The sequence below is a fragment of the Dermochelys coriacea genome, chromosome 3 (assembly GCF_009764565.3).
Source record: "Dermochelys coriacea isolate rDerCor1 chromosome 3, rDerCor1.pri.v4, whole genome shotgun sequence".
Taxonomy (NCBI): Eukaryota; Metazoa; Chordata; order Testudines; family Dermochelyidae; genus Dermochelys; species Dermochelys coriacea.
This window is the reverse complement of record NC_050070.1, coordinates 134,123,666-134,140,579: the sequence shown is the minus strand read 5'-3', so window position 1 is coordinate 134,140,579 and position 16,914 is coordinate 134,123,666. Positions and strand designations below refer to the sequence as shown.

Sequence of the window (16,914 nt, the reverse complement as noted above, 5' to 3'; positions counted from 1 at the left end):
GGTCTTGAAAGCGAAGACAACGATTACTGACTGTTGGTGTGATGTGTACAGCCTTGCTGCAAAGGGCGCAGCTTGGCTTCTAGCTCAGTTAGTGCGAGAGCAGGGCCCGATCCTTCATTGCCTAATGCGGATAAGGAGTTGTCCGAAGTTTTCTTTGGGAGCAGGAGTGGCAGCCCGCGCCCCTCACACAGCGGACCGGGCCCTATGCATCCCCGCCCCCAGGGCCAGAACCCCTCCGCGGTGCAGCACCACCTGCTCGTGCAGCCGCTGCTCCCCGCGCAGCGCGAGCCCCCCACGTGGCCCCCAGAACGTGGAGCCCAGGCGCGGGAGGCTAAACAGCGAACGATCAACGGACCCAGCCGCAGGGAGCGGGGCCGCCAGACGGCGTGGGCGTGGCGTTGCTCCTTGAGAGACAGGGCGAGCCCCCAATCGAGAGTTAAGATTCCTCCAAGGGCTGGGCTTGAGGCGGTGGAGCCAATGGGAGGAGGGGGAGGCGAGGCCAGGGGCGGGGCGCGTGCGGAAGGGCGGGAGTCTCGCTCCCCCTCCCTTCCCCGTCCGGCGGCAGCTGAGAGACGGAGCCGAGACTCAGCGCCGGCAACTAACGCCGGGCAGCGGGCGCGAGAGAGCGAGTCGCTCCGCAGCCCCGGCCGCCCCTGCCCTGCCCTGCCCTGCCCTGCCCAGCCCGGAGCGTCCCGGGGAGCCGGGCGGGGGACACGGCTCGGGGGCGGGGATCGCGCGGCAGCGCTCGGCTGGCGGAGCAGGTAAAGGAGCCGTGTCCGGGGCGGGGTGCGCGTCTCCTGGGGAGAGGGGCGAGCGAAGCGGGCTTGGAAGGGGGGGGGGCGGGGGAGTCGCTGTGCGGGGTGGAGTAAGGGGGGAGCCCCGGGTTCGGGGGGGGGGGTTTGGAGGGATGGGAGCGAGCCGAGGCTGGGGGGGGCGGGGGTCTGCAGGGGGCCCCCCAGTTTGGGGAGGGTGGGGGTGTGAGGCGCCGTCTCGCCAGCCCCAGAGCAGCCGTGGTGCCTGCGGCGGGAGGAGAGAGTCCCCGGAGGAGGCGGGGTGGGGGGGAATCTCCCCCGCGGCGCAGTGGGGCACCCCCTTCTCGGCGTTACCCCTGGCGTGGGGCCGCTGCGCCAGGCTTTTAAAAAGAGCTCCGATGGGCTGCGTAAAGCATTTCCACGGGGGAGGGGGGTCGCCTCGAGGCGCTGCTTTTTTTTTTTTTTTTTTTTTAAAACAGGTCCGTCAAGGTGCGTTGGTCTTGAAAAGCAGCTTTTTAAACACGTTTATTTTTATCAGGCCCCTGTGGGATATTGTTCGGGAGAGATCATGGAAGAGAGACCAGGGTAGATTTAGGGTTAGCAGAGGGACACACACACTTTAACAGACTGAACTGGTCCTGTTTCTTTAAGTGATTTCACAGACCATTTGATGTTTGTTTGTTTTGTTTTGTTTTGTATCTAGGACCCTACATTCTTTTTCAAAAACATCTTTTGCTTTCTTATTTCTGTAATACAGTACTCTGATATGTACCCCGTGATCCATTTTCAATTTTTTTTTTCTGTTAAAGTGTCGGGTTCATTCCCTGAAACACAGGCGAGAACTACTTTGTGTTTGTTTACTTATTTTTATGTTGCAGTTACTGTATAACATAGTCTTTTGCTTGGGAGGCATCAGTCAATACTGGCATGCAGCTAGCTTCAGCCTAATCTTGACAGAAGACTGCTCTAAAGTTGACTATTGTCAAATGTGTGTATTAACATACTAAGTGCATCAGTATGCTATTAATATTAATTGTAGGATAACTTTAAAACGTTGGTACTTATAATGTTATAACTCAGCCTTTCTTCTAGTGGCTAAAACTTTATTTTTGTTGCTCATGATGCTGAAGACCCATGCAAAGTTGATACGAATGGCTCGTGTGGATTCTTTTCTTGAGTCTTTTGTGTGCAATTTTCATTTCTAAATGTTTACGCTAGGTGGCTTTCTTATATCAGAAAACAGGGAATGGTTCTGACTTGTCTGTCTCTGCTGCCTAATTTATGTATCTCTGTTTATCTACAAATTCTAAGATGCCTTCATAATCAGTTATGCGCTGATTAGACCTAAACAGAATTTAAAGTTTACTCATTTACAATTTGTTTTGATCAGTACCTGACTGTTGGACAGAAGTAATTCTACATGCACATTATTACCAATATTTACAGCAAATCTTTTAGTTCTAAGACACAGTTAGATGTTCAGAAAAATATTTAGGGTATTTTTATAGGAGATAGCTATTTAGATTGATTTGGAAGTTTGTGAAATCCAAGTATGGGGTTCATGATAATGAAGCGGGTTGTTTTTCATTTACAAACAACCCAGTCTAAGTTACCATTTCCTCCGATAGTTTGATAGACTTTTTTTCTTTACTTGTTTATTTTAGGACTGTGTTGTACTAACACTCATGGGGAAAACAGCTAACCTTGCCTAAATTCTGCAGATGCTTTGAGATGCCATGCTACACTTCAACCCTGAATTTAGTAGCACAGCGCATCAGAGCTTGCTGGGTTTAGGAATGATCATGGCCCCAATCCTGTATTTTATGTCCAATACTCCATAGTGTTCAATGGAATGCTGCATTGGGTCACATATTTGCTTATTGTAATAGTATTTGGAAGATTTGAATTTTAAAACCACTCTGAAATGTTTAAATCATCAAGGGTTGTAATGCATTTTGGACATTTAACATTACTGAGACTCAACAGTTTATTTATAATTTATGTAATGTTCATATAAAGCATGATCACAGAGAGAGGTCTCTGAATCCATTGTCTTGGTTTTTGCACATCCTGTAGGTTGATTTGACAGGTCATAAAGCATCAAGGAATACCTGTGTGTCAGGTTACAGGACCACTTAACTAATGACATTTTTGATCAGTAAAAAGCCTATTACTTCCTTGTATTAAAAGTCTGACGTGAAATCTAGACTAAAACAAAAGCTGAAGCCTACATTACTGGCATTAACATGCTTCTCAAGCAAGGGCATTCTTAAAGGCTTCTGTCCAAGGAGAACCTGAATTTCAGTGTTGATTGTCTGTCACAAATATGACACACTTTTTTTGGGTAGCCATTAATTACGATCAGTGTGCAGTATGATTCACATTGTGAATAAGGAGAGCTAGAAGAGGAACTAAGCAAAGCTGTGATCAAAACAGGCAAAATCATAAATCTCTTTTGCTGTTTGACATTTGCAAGTGAACTGAGGTAGGAAGCCAGCTTTCATTTTCAGCTTTACATTGGACACATCAGTCACTCATTGCACCCAGGATTTTTAAGTGCAGATCAGCCGTTTGACCTGCAGGCAGTAAGAAAATAATTTTCATTTGCCTAGACTGGGAATTTGATTGTCTTGTGTTGTTGGAGAATAGGATGTTTTGTAGCTTCATGCCTCTTACAGATGAGTGAATGGGGTGTTGTAACAATGAGTGAGAGCTTCCGTGTAATCAGTGTAAAAATACAAGATGCACACTATAGATATAGTGACTATGGAAAGAGGGTGGGGCTTCTGCTTATCTAGTTTCTCACATTAGTCATTCAAGCTTCCCAACAGTAACAATATTGTCAGCTTGAAATGAAACCTTGTTTTGAAGAATGCTGCTCTATCTCAGTGTGGTTTGCTTTGCAGTTTAAAATGCTATATGTTTTATGTTATGTTTTATGACCAGACTTGACAGGTGATTGGACAAATTGGATTGTGAATCAGTGAACTAAAAGATGGACAATTCCTATTTTTATTGTTTAGGTTGCAGTATTGTATTTATAGTATATCATATAGTTTAGTTTGTATCCGACTTCTGAAAACCATTCATTTTTGCCATCTTAAAAAGGCCATTTTTTAGGAGAATCTCATCTTCTAGTAATCTGAGCAGGCTGGGCAGTTGAGTTTAAGTGATGCTTGTTCTTTCTTCAGTCCATTTATTTCATCTGTGTTTTGTGGGAGACAAAAGGGAAAAGCTCTCTGCTAACTCAGTCTCATTATATGATGAATGAATGAGTATACTTTTTAGTTTAGAGCTCTGATGAATACAACAATTGTTGTTTGGAAAGAATGGCTTCTGATTTTTTTATATAAAAATGCTATTTTCTCTAACAAAAGACGCATTAAGAGTGTCTGGCAAAAAAATATTCAGATAGACCTGGTGCATAATGACTGTTTTGATAGTAAGGTACATAACTTGGATTTTCAAGGAAGTTTTGGACTTGAATAAAGTACACGTCCTCCCCCCCTTTTTTAAAGATTATTAACGTTCAATTCACTTTATTACAGTGATGCTTAAAGTTCAGACATATACAACAAAAGCAAATTGGTGAAGACTGGAGACTTTACCCCATGATATCTCTATCTGTACAGCAATGACCAGATTTTCAGCCATATCTAGGAACAATTGAATGAGTGGAGAAGTGTGGGAAGCTTAAATTTAATGGAACTCTTACTTTTTGAGTTGATAGCAGAAATGTCATGTTAATGTTGTTGTGATAGTTTTGTGTTTAAAGTTCTGATCAGAAGCTATGTAGAACTTATTGTTTGGATCATTAAGTTATTTACAAATGTATAATTACAACAGCATTTAGAAAAATCCACTTGGAGATGGTGAGTAGTGAGTTTCCCTAGTGTGTGTGAAATCATTTTCTACAGAATTAGAGGTTCCATTTCCAAAATAAAGTTTCTAAACTTCATGACTATAAAGGCAATTTTCCAAACTTGCAATAAATGTGAACAGATGCTCTCTTTTCTTCCTAAATCTGCAGACAGACAGCTCCAGTAACTGGTGCTGTTCATAGGTTTTAGGAGCAGTAGCTGCTACCTGAAACGAAACAAGGCATTTGCTTAGTTTCACTACTGTTATTGAGGATTCTGCAGGCACAGTGACACCAACAAGAAATTATTGCAACTGCACCTTATCCCTGCTTGAGAAAGCTGAGCAGTAGTGTAGGAAGTCAGTGTGGCTGTTTCTGATGAAAAGAGGCCGAGGAGAGGTAGGCCAGTGCCCAGCAGTAACCAGGGAGGCTCAAGATGGGTGAGGGGTTGAGAATATCTTTCTCTCTGTTTAGAGGTCAGAGGAAGGCTTTTCAAATTTCAGACATTTACATTGAAATCCTGGCCCAATTAAAGTCAATAGTCTCTGTCATTGTCTCTGACAGGGTTAGGTTTTCATCCCTGGTATGCAGAAACTGATGTGAAAAATGGAGTCTCTGCAGATTCCAGGACAGATCTTGGTATCCCCTCTTCTTCCTTAGCTTCCCATCCAAGTTCTGGGTTTCTCACCAGGGCCAGTGCCTGTGAACTCTGTTGATGGCCTCTCCATCTTTCATAATGGCTCTGAATTACATGAAAAGAAGTTGAGAATGTATTGGAGTACTTAAAATTCACTTAGGAAGGTATGAAATAAAAATTTAAATTCATATTTCATTTTTCTAATCTGTGTTCACTTTATTGATCTTTACTTTAAACTAGACAGGGTCTGTGTTAAAGTTACAGAATTGATATAATCCTTTTTGTTAACAAAACTTAATGGTGGAGATTGCATAATTATTGTAACAGTCTACTTTGAACGCACTTTGGGGATAGAGTAACAATGTTGTATGAAATAAAAATGTTTGTGTAGCCTAGTAAGTATCTTTGAGCCCTTCTATAGATGGCTTTATAGGTTGCTTTTTATTTTTTTGGGGGAGAGTGGGGAGGATCAAGCTTTGATTTGATGTGCAATAGATTGAGGGGCCAACTCTGGCCCATCTCTAATTCCTTAATGCTGGATCTGATTCGTATGGGATTTCACATTCAGCAGTCAACTCTCTAGTTCAATTGTTACAGGATTTGAAAGCAGAATAGAAGAGAAGCAAAGCCAGAATACAGCTTTTATAGTTTAAATGGACACTTTGCTTAAATATTTACGGTATCTTTTTTCTCTCAGAAGAAGGATTAAAAGGGGAGCTGCAATTAACACACTGCTTAGAGTAGCTGGCAAAATTCTATTACTAAAAAACAATTCAGTCTTTTTTTATGTATTCTGTAGAGAGAGCTTTATGAAAGAAGATTTCAATTACTGTTTTTTTCTGTTTGTTTCTGAGGTCTGGAAGCTATTTACTTCCTTCTGTTCCTGTCTCTTCTCCCTCAACCCCTGTTGTATTCATTTGTAGTTTCTAGTTCAGAATAAACTATTTATTCGTTTTATAAGTCACTTGAAGCAAACAAAACCCAAATCCCCAGGTATTTTCTCATGTTCTTAACACTGGAAGCAACTATTTTAAATGTTCTTAATCTTATACTCAAAATCTCATTGAAATATTTGTGAGACTCGATAGTGAAGATTAAATACATATGTATATTTTGTTATACTTGTTTTTGCTTATTGTAATGGCTAGCTGTCCTTGAAGAATTAGGAGCATTTTAAGGTGAAGAGGTTATCCTTACTATTCTGCTGGAGTAAAGTAAACCTAGTCTTTGCTTTGTGAGGTTGTCAGGACAACAGCTTATTGTCCTGACTGTTTTTCTGTATCAATGGAGGGAGCTGTTTAAGAGTGAGTGGCTGCTTTGCCACATTGGTGCTGTGAGGGTTGCCAGCTGTGATTTGGATTGAACTGGATGGTCTGGGTTTGTCATGTAAAAATTCTAATTGAGAATGAATTCAAACCCAGTGTGAGAATAATTTTGTTCGTTAGACTAGTGCAAAACAACCCATTGTATTTACAAATCCAAGTCCTATTTTCTCAGTGGTATTGTCATTATTACTCTGATCTCTTCCATTCTGAAACTCAAAGCAAAATATTTGAAGTTTGACTGTGGAATTTGTGGGATGGGTTAAGGCAAGGCAAGAATTGATTTAAGGTCTGGATTGTGTCGATTTGCTTAATCTGACATAAGAGAGCTAGAGTGAAAACGCTAGGCATTCCTGCTCTTCTGCTGCATGTATTGATTTATGTCATCCACACAAATACATTATGCAGTAAATGTTTAATCATAAGCTATTCACTAATGATAGCATTGCCAGTTGGAAATTAGATGCTTGACGTTTTTTAAGAATTTGTATTCTGTTCTCTACCTAATGCATAAGGCGTACCTGTTTTATACCAGTTAGTTACTTACATGAAACTAAATTACCAGAAAGAGAGTTCTCTGTATGTGGTCATAATATGTAAAGTGCCAAACAAGTACAGTGAAAGTGTGTAGAAGTGTTTTAATTTCATATGAGTTTGTGAATATGCTTAGTGGGGTGAAAAATGTGTGTGAGAAGGTATAGAATGGGTTTGAGTAAAATAGTATTTATTTTCCAGGGAAGACAAAGATGACTTGTTAGCAATGGTTTTATTGATTTTGGTGGATCATGAAGTGGTCCTCTACCTTTATTTAGGAATCACTTTGATTTGTGTTTAACTATATTTGCCAACTAACTGGCATCCATGTAGTTAAAATACTCCATTAGATCAATATCCAGTCATTTCAAACTCCTTAATAGTCCAGCAGTTTTTTCATTCATGCTTTTCTTCCATCTTAGGGGTTTGTAGCAGATATGTACTGCAGTTTCTATGTTCTTATATCTTTTTATTTGGCATTTTGCTGTTACCTTCTTTTCTTTTTTCTAGTATTGCTGATTTTGTAAATACTGTAAACACAAAAGATCCTTTCAAGGGTGGTTTATGCAAATTAAATATTTGCATGCACAAATGACCAGTGAGGCAACTAATTTGCGAAAAGAAAAGGAGTACTTGTGGCACCTTAGAGACTAACAAATTTTGAAGTTGACAGATTTCCACTCTATACGGCTAAATTCAGTGCCTTGCATAATCACAGGTTTCAGAGTAGCAGCCGTGTTAGTCTGTATTCGCAAAAAGAAAAGGAGTACTTGTGACAGTCTCTAAGGTGCCACAAGTACTCCTTTTCTTTTTGCGAATACAGACTAACACGGCTGCTACTCTGAAACCTGTAATTTGCGAAGTGCTTGTGAAAATACCATGGCTATGTGTGAAAACAGAGTTTTTGCATAAATAGTTGTGTTCACTCATCTTTGAAAACCAGACCTATGATGATGATCCTCACCTTTTTCTTCCTTTTCTCTTTCTTCTGTAGACTATACTCAACAATGTCAGTATTCCAGTGAACTAATTTCACTACATTAAGTATGCAGGAAGGTCAGAAGTTGTCCAACTTTTTATTGTGTGGACCTCTGTTTAACAGAGGTTCTCATGGACTGACCACTTTCTCTCCCACTAACAACTGTGCAATTGCCATAACATTCTGGTGACAATTACAGCAATTGCTTATGTGGAAAAATATTAGAAAAGAATTAAAATGTATGTTAGCTGTCTATTATATGCAATTTAGCAACAGGAAACAAGGCAGGAAAACCAGATTCATGTAACCAGCCATTTCTCTATGGACCACCACCAAGTGCTTCACTGATTTCTTAGATTGTGGTTGATGGGTGGATGGCACATATATACTAATTCATACTGTCCTTCATATTGTGCCATACCGTGCTCATCAGGAAAACCATTAGCTGATCTATTAAGTAGCAGTTGCATATATGATCATGGTCAGATTTTTTTAAATGCAGTTGAAGTGGTGTATTTAAAAAACAAACAAAAAACAAATTTTGTTAAAGCTACATTGCAAGTATCCAGAAGACTTTCCCATCACATCATTAAAGTTTCAAGATGGGTTAGTCTTTTGGCTTTTACAGGTTGATGATCTGATAAGAACATTTTTTTTTTCTTGCTGAAACAATTATAGACTATAAAAGTCGCATCTTGGCACCTTGTGCATATTATCCCTCCACCAAAAGTAAACAAACAAAATAAAATTCTGGAGAAATTGTAGCTTTGCCTAAAATCCTAATTTAAAAAGTCTCATCTTGCTTGAAAACACTGATTATTTTTATATGTTTATAGATAGTCCTGAGACTTTACATTGTATTGCTGAAAGTGTAAATCTCATCAGATTAGGTTTACTCTTGCTTGTGGCATTGCTATAACAAATCTTACAATTTTTACCTCTCTTTGACTAATACCGTGGTGCCTTGTTCTACACAATACCTTTTTGCTGACAGAGAATGAGTCTCCTGAGCAATCTGGTTATCTTGTCTGTCTCTTCCTCTCCCCCCCCCCCCCCCCGCCAGAAAATTAAAAATGCTGTGTACAATATTTCAAAATTCTACAATTTTGGTTTGTCAATAAATAATTTTGGTTCTGGCAGTGGGGAGCACAGGCCACTGGTTGCATTGAGGTGGGAAATCACCCTGAAGTCCCCTTCTCCCCCAGTACAGGGACTTGGCAGTGAGGCTGCACCTGACCCTAACAAAGTGCAAGGGCTGGGCCTTCCCCAGAAACACCCGGGGGCCGTGCCCCTCTGTGCCAGGCACTGGGCAGGTACAGCCCGGCAGGATGCAAGTGTGTGTGGGGGGGATCCAGGTGTGGGGTGAGAGGTTTCTGTGTGGAGCAATCTGGGTGCAGGCAGCTCAGTGAGATCTGGATGCACAGGGGCTCGTTGCGGGGAGGGGTTCTAGGTGCAGGGGCCATAGGCGCCAACTTTTCAAACTGCCAGGGGGTGCTCGACCCCCAGCTCTGCCCCATGCCCTGCCCCCACTCCACTTCTTCCCCAATATACCGTCCCTGCCTCTTCCCACCCAGTTCTGCCCCCTCCCTTGAGTGCACTGTGTCTCCACGCCTTCCTGCACACGGCAAAACAGCTCTTCGCAGCAGGCAGGCGGCATGGGGACAGAGGGGGAAACACTGATCCATGGGGCTGCCAGTAGGTGGGAGGTGCCGGGGGTGGGCGGGAGCTGATAGGGGAGCTGCCGGTGGGTGCTGTGCACTCACCATTTTTTTTCCTCTGTGTTCTCCAGCCCTAGAGCACCAACGGAGTCAGCGCCTATGGCAGGGGCAGTGGGACTCTGCAGGGGATCCAGGTGATGGTGGTTGGGTTCAATGTGGGGATCTGGGTGTGGGTAGATCGGGCGTGGTGGTGGTGGGAGGTGTCGGCCATTTTCTGCAGGGAAAAACAGGAAATCTGCGGGTGCAGGGGACTGTTTTCTGTGGGTGTACAGTCCTGCAGAATCCCCACAGGAGTAATATCTAGATTGTTTTGCCATCTAACTGCTGCAACGCTGAGGGTAGCAAGTGTTGCAGTCCAGTTTCCAATCATCTAACTGTGTACTCCTCCACCACATGTTGGATCATCTGAATTGCTGTCCTGCAGTCACACTGTGAAGATTGGTTAAGCCAAACTTCTGCATTGTGAAAGCCTCTCTTGCCACTCGGGTTAGCAATCTGTTAAGCCTAGTCCACGATCTTCATCACAGGTTGCAAATAGGTGGCTATAAGTTAGGACTTCAGAAGTTCATCAGCCTGCCGCTCTGTGAGGCCATGGTGGCTGCCACTCTGTGAGGCCAGTCATCTGAGACTGGCACTGGACATGAATACCTGAAGAACCTTTGCAACAGGATGTCACAAAGTCAGTCATGGCAAGTCAACAGGAACATCACACCTTTTCTTCTGGAGGTGTGCAGATCTTATTGTGGGAAATATGCATTGCTTATTGCATCTGTTGGAACCATTGTCAGCCTTGTGTGTAGCAGGTTATTTTCATCCATTGTAGACCTCCAGCTAGTAGTCTTTTAAGGGTGATGGTATCTTGTTGAAGTTTTAGGGAAGCTATGTGACACACATACTAGACGTTAATGTAAGGCTCAGGCAACTACTAATAATTAAGGCTACAATTATGTGTCGGAGGTCACGGAATCCATGACTTCCAGCGATCTCTGTGATATTTTCTGCCCGGGGCTGCAGCTGTCATCCAGCGGGGCCCTGCAGCTCTCAACCGCTGCTGGTGGTTGGCCACCCCACAGCTGGTAGCTTCCGGGCAGCAGAGGGACCCAGGAGCTCCCAGTCGCCCCCTGCAGCTCCCAGCTGCCACAGGCAGGCAGGGAACCCTGGAGCTCCCAGCTACAGTGGGAGGCGCTCTGGGGTAGCAAGGGGACCCTGGAGCTCCCATTCACTGTTGGGGCAATGGGGGACCTCGGAGCTCCAGCAGGAGTGGGTGCTGAACCCTCCTCCTTACCCATTTTGTCAGGGATACTTTTAGTGCAAGTCAGGGGCAGGTGATGGGCTTCCATGAATTTTTGTTTATTGCCGGTGACCTGAACACCACCACTTTCTGTCCACCTTTCCTCACCACCACCATTTGTCCAGTTCCTCACAGTAAGCTCCATATGGGGATCAGAATTACTTGGTGGAGAACAGCAAAGCAGGACCTTTGGACAGAGCTCTTGCTTTATTCAACAGAACTTTGTGAGACTTGTCAAATTTGAATTTGCAACCCAACGGAGTCCATCTGTGTCCGCTCAAGGTGACCCGCTTTACCCAGGTTATACATTTCAGTGTCTCCTCTTTTCATAAATACGTTTAACTTGTTTTATTTTTGCAAATGATACAACTCCTAACAGTAAAACACTATACTGAAATCCACTGGAGGAGAATTATAATTTATATAAATAGAGAAGAGAAACCTAGATTCCTTTTTCTCCTACAGTGGAAGCAGAGAGCCTACTTTCCTTTTAAGCCTTCTAGTTTTAAGCTTTACATCAGTAACATGCAGTTCCCAGTTACTAGTGTGAGTGAGATGAGGTTCTGCTGGATGTGCAGTAGGATTATAGGGAGGAGTTAATGTTGCTTTGAATTTACTTTTGAATCTTCCTGACTCCTAAATTTACATTCTCATCCTTAAGGTTACAGTGAACCTTTCATTCCTGCATTTTGGCTATTATATCCACAATGAGTCAAAATGCCCAGTGATTAGCAGGCTGCTTCCCCCTACCCCTTGAATCTACCGTGGTGATTAGAGAAGAGGGAGACTACTTTGCCTTTAACTGGGAGTTTATCTGACTTTGTCACTTAACTTTCCATTATAAAAAAGTAAATTAGGAATCAAACATCTAGGTTTAGCAGCTTTTTTTAAACAACATTAAAAAAAAGTTAAGTGGCACAGCCATGGATGAAGTACTTCTGAAAGCCTCTACTGTGCTTTGCTTTTTTGCTCAATTACAAGAAAATATATTTTTCAGAAAATAAAATGACACACTGACTTTTAGTGGCTTTTCACTCTAATACACACGTCAACTCAAACTGTTAATTTCAAAAAGCAAATTCTGAATTGGGGGCGGGGGACACTATTCAATGTGTGAATTTTCAAAACTGCGTGATTGCATGGGAAATGCTTACTAAAAAGCTATATGACAGGTTTCAGAGTAGCAGCCGTGTTAGTCTGTATTCGCAAAAAGAAAATCTCCCCACTGTATTTTCCACTGAACGCATCCGATGAAGTGAGCTGTAGCTCACGAAAGCTTATGCTCAAATAAATTTTAGTCTCTAAGGTGCCACAAGTACTCCTTTTCTTTTTAAAAAGCTATAGTTGCACATGTGAGAAGGAAGCAGATAGCAAGAGGACACAAGGTTCACAGAATATTGTCTGTTTTTCTAAATAATAAACCATCTCTTCCCCCCATAATCTTTCTTTCAACCTTATTAAGGGTTGTCAACTTTTATAGCCTCCTTACAAAACTCACGACTGTACGCCTGGCTGTTGTGCAAATTGGTCTCTCGAAGATCCTCTGACATCCAGTCCATGTTCTGAGTCTTTGACCTCTCCACTTGTCTTCCATCCATGATCATTGCAAGGGCCATCGTACCCATACAATTTCTGTCGTCTCTGCTGGGCATGTCAGCACTAATTTAGCTTAGTCTCCCTCAACTTTTCTTCATTTGGGGCAACCTGCTTTAGGCCCCTTACAACCTCATTTCATTTTCTATCATGGGGCATCCAACAATTTGATCATCTCAACAGTTTTATTTTCATAGTGGAAAGCATACTAATTTCCTGTGGCTGGCAAAGTCTGTCCTGTATATTAGAATGTGTATAATTATAGTTTTATACACTCTACTTTAACTTTATTGGCATCTTTTTATCACAGTGAATTTGGGTTAGCTCCTGCCATTTGTACCAAACATCTTTTGTATGATGCTGGGCATCGCTCAGGAGGACACCATTGTGTGCAACCAGTGATCCTCGTAATTTAAATTATTTCACTCTTCTAAGCTTCTGTCTGTAATATCCTTTATAGTGGGTGGTCCTCTCTGTTATCAAAATCTCAGTCTCACCAACATATACTTTAAGTCCCACCTGCTCAACCTGAAGCAAATACTCACCAGCAACTACACACCACACAACAAAAACACCAACCCAGGAACCAAACCCTGCTACAAATCCCGGTGCCAACTCTGTACACATATCTATTCAAGAGACGCTGTCATAGGACCCAACCACATCAGCCACCATCAAGGGCTTGTTCCCCTGCACATCTACCAATTTGATATATGCCATTATGTGCCAGTAATGCTCCTCTGCCAAGTACATTGGCCAAACCAGAGAGTCTCTACGCAAAAGAATTAATGGACACAAATCTGACATCAGGAATCATAACTTTTCAAAAACCAGTAGGAGAACATTTCAACCTCCCTGGCCACTCAATAACAGACCTAAAATTGGCAATTCAACAAAAAAAACCCTTCAAAAACAGACTCCAACGTGAAGCTTCAGAAGTGGAATTAATTTGCAAACTGGATACCATCAGATTAGGCCTGAATAGAGACTGGGAATGGTTGGGTCATTACAAAACCTAAACTTAACTTCCGCAATACTAATTTCTCCCTATTGTTACTCACACATCTTATCAACTGTCGGTAATGGCAGGTTTCAGAGCAGCAGCAGTGTTAGTCTGTATTCGCAAAAAGAAAAGGAGTACTTATGGCACCTTACAGACTAAAATTTATTTTGAGCATAAGCTTTCGTGAGCTACAGCTCACTTCATCGGGCCATTCTCTTACCACTTCAAAAGTTACTTTTCCTCCCTTTATATCCTGCTGTTAATTGATTTATCTCGTTAGACTGACCTCACACTTGGTAAAGCAACCCCCGCATCCTTTCATATATTATTTATACCTGCTCCTGTATTTTCACTCCAATTAAGTGGGTTCTAGCCCATGAAAGCTTATGCCCAACTAAATTTGTTAGTCTATAAGGTGCCACAAGGACTCCTTGTTGTTTTTGCTAATACAGACTAACACGGCTACTACTCTGAAACCTGCTCAAGACTGTCGCCCCTGACTGTAATTATTGAACAAATATGGCGGTCTGCTTTTTATTTTTAGTTGGGTTATGTTTCAAGCCTTCATTCATAGATACTAAGGTCAGAAGGGACCATTCTGGTCATCTAGTCTGACCTCCTGCACAGCGCAGGCCACAGAATCTCACCCACCCACTCCTACAAAAAACCTCACCTATGTCTGAGCTATTGAAGTCCTTAAATCATGGTTTAAAGACTTCAAGGAGCAGAGAAGCCTCCCTCAAGTGACCCGTGCCCCATGCTACAGAGGAAGGCGAAAAACCTCCAGGGCCTCTCCAATCTGCCCTGGAGGAAAATTCCTTCCCGACCCCAAATATGGTGATCAGCTAAACCCTGAGCATATGGGCAAGATTCACCAGCCAGATACCCAGGAAAGAATTTTCTGTAGTAACTCAGATTCCATCCATCTAATATCCCATCTCAGGGGATTAGTCCTATTTACCCTGAATATTTAAAGATCAGTTACTTACCAAAATCCCATTATCCCATCATACCATCTCCTCCATAAACTTATCGAGTAGAATCTTAAAACCAGATAGATCTTTTGCCCCCACTGCTTCCCTTGGAAGGCTATTCCAAACTTCACTCCTCTGATGGTTAGAAACCTTCATCTAATTTCAAGTCTAAACTTCCTGGTGGCCAGTTTATACCCATTTGTTCTTGTGTCCACATTGGTGCTGAGCTGAACTAATTCCTCTCCCTCTCCTGTATTTATCCCTCTGATATATTTATAGAGAGCAATCATATCTCCCCTCAACCTTCTTTTAGTTAGGCTAAACAAGCCAAGCTCCTTAAGTCTCCTTTCATAAGACAAGTTTTCCATTCCTCGGATCATCCTAGTAGCCCTTTTCTGTACCTGCTCCAGTTTGAATTCATCCTTTTTAAACATTGGAGACCAGAACTGCACACAGTATTCTAGGTGAGGTCTCACCAGTGCCTTGTATAATGGTACTAAAACCTCCTTATCTCTACTGGAAATGCCTCTCCTGATGCATCCCAAAACTGCATTAGCTTTTTTCACAGCCATATCACATTGGCAGCTCATAGTCATCCTATGATCAACCAATACTCCAAGGTCCTTCTCCTCTTCCGTTACTTCTAATTGATGCGTCCCCAACTTATAACTAAAATTCTTGTTGTTAATCCGTAAATGCATAACCTTACACTTCTCACTATTAAATTTCATCCTATTACTATTACTCCGGTTTACAAGGTCATCCAGATGCTCCTGTATAATATCCCGATCCTTCTCCGAATTGGCAATACCTCCCAGCTTTGTATCATCTGCAAACTTTATTAGCACACTCCCACTTTTTGTGCCAAGGTCAGTAATAAAAAGATTAAATAAGATTGGTCCCAAAACCGATCCCTGAGGAACTCCGCTGGTAACCTCCCTCCAGCCTGACAGTTCTCCTTTCAGTAGGACCCGTTGCAGTCTCCCCTTTAACCAATTCCTTATCCACCTTTTGATGTTCATATTGATCCCCATCTTCTCCAATTTAACTAATTCCCCATGTGGCACGGTATCAAATGCCTTACTGAAATCTAGGTAAATTAGATCCACTGCATTTCCTTTATCTAAAAAATCTGTTACCTTTTCAAAAAAGGAGATTAGGATGGTTTGGCACGATCTACCTTTTGTAAAACCATGTTGTATTTTGTCCCATTTACCATTGACTTCAATGTCCTTAACTAATTTCTCCTTCAAAATTTTTTCCAGGACTTTGCATACTACAGATGTCAAACTAACTGGCCTGTAATTACCCGGATCACGTTTTTTTCTTTTCTTAAAAATAGGCACTATATTAGCAATTCTCCAATCATTCGGTACAACTCCTGAGTTTACAGATTCATTAGAAATTCTTGCTAATGGGCTTGCAATTTCAGGTGCCAATTCCTTTAATAATCTTGGATGAAGATTATCTGGGCCCCCTGATTTAGTCCCATTAAGCTGTTTCAGTTTCGCTTCTACCTCAGATATGGTAATATCTACCTCCATATCTTCATTCCCATTTGTCATGCTACCATTATCCCTAAGATCCTCTTTAGCCTTATTAAAGACTGAGGCAAAGTATTTGTTTAGATATTGGGCCATGCCTAGATTATCTTTAACCTCCACTCCATCCTCAGTGTTTAGCGGCCCCACTTCTTCTTTCTTAGTTTTCTTATTTATATGGCTATAGAACCTTTTTACTATTGGTTTTAATTCCCTTTGCAAGGTCCAACTCTACTCGACTTTTAGCCTGTCTCACTTTATCCCTACTTATTCTGACCTCAATTAGGTAGCTTTCCTTGCTGATCTCTCCCATCTTCCACTCCCTGTATGCTTTCTGCTTCTTCTTAATCACCTCTCTAAGATGCTTGCTCATCCAGCTTGGTCTACAACTCCTTCCTATGAATTTTTTCCCCTTTCTTGGGATACAGGCTTCCGATAGCTTCTGCAGCTTTGATTTAAAGTAATCCCAGGCCATTCCTCCAGGCCTCACTCCCCATAGGGTTGCCAGGTGTCTGGTTTTTGACCGGAATGCCCGGTCAAGAAGGGACCCTGGTGACTCCGGTCAGCCCCACTGACCGGGCCATTAAAAGTCTGGTCAGTGGGGCTAAGGCAGGCTCCCTCTCTGCCCTGGCCCCACGCAGTTCCCAGAAGCGAGCATGTCTTTGTGGCCCCTAGGTGCAGGCATGATCAGGAAGGCTCCAAGCACTGCTC

The 16,914-nt window shown here is 42.4% G+C and overlaps 1 protein-coding gene across 16 annotated transcripts in view; it reads left to right on the top strand.

Moving 5' to 3' along the window:
• The first annotated feature begins 559 nt into the window (after positions 1–559).
• Positions 560–16,914, top strand: part of SIPA1L2 (signal induced proliferation associated 1 like 2) — a 260,821-nt gene continuing 244,466 nt past the window's right edge. For all 16 annotated transcript variants that reach the window (XM_043511364.1, XM_043511368.1, XM_043511365.1 and 13 more), the window contains exon 1: positions 560–761. The gene's annotated coding sequence lies outside the window, so the exon portion shown is untranslated. The remainder of the gene's footprint in view (positions 762–16,914) is intronic.